This window comes from Capsella rubella, unplaced genomic scaffold (assembly GCF_000375325.1).
Source record: "Capsella rubella cultivar Monte Gargano unplaced genomic scaffold, Caprub1_0 scaffold_9, whole genome shotgun sequence".
Taxonomy (NCBI): Eukaryota; Viridiplantae; Streptophyta; class Magnoliopsida; order Brassicales; family Brassicaceae; genus Capsella; species Capsella rubella.
Window position 1 is genome coordinate 57,858 of NW_006238915.1, and position 227 is coordinate 58,084.

The 227-nt window shown below is 50.2% G+C and overlaps 1 non-coding gene across 1 annotated transcript; it reads right to left on the reverse strand.

The window, feature by feature from the left end:
• Positions 1 to 5: 5 nt before the first annotated feature.
• On the reverse strand, positions 6 to 112 carry LOC111829575. Its single transcript, XR_002832942.1, has one exon. It is a non-coding gene; the product is annotated as a small nucleolar RNA R71 (small nucleolar RNA).
• Positions 113 to 227: the final 115 nt, after the last annotated feature.

Below are 227 nucleotides of genomic sequence, written 5' to 3' on the forward strand. Positions count from 1 at the left end.
CTGCACGTCTGCGCAATGAGATCTCTGGGTTCACTTAGAAGAATGGAGAAACGCTTTGTGAAGCCTGGGAACGCTTCAAAAGTTATCAGTCTCAGTGCCCCCATCATGGTTTCACCAAGGAGTCTCTCCTCAGTACTCTTTACCGGGGTGTTCTCCCAAAGATCCGGATGTTGCTTGACACTGCCAGCAATGGCAACTTTCTGAACAAGGACGTCGACGAAGGTTGG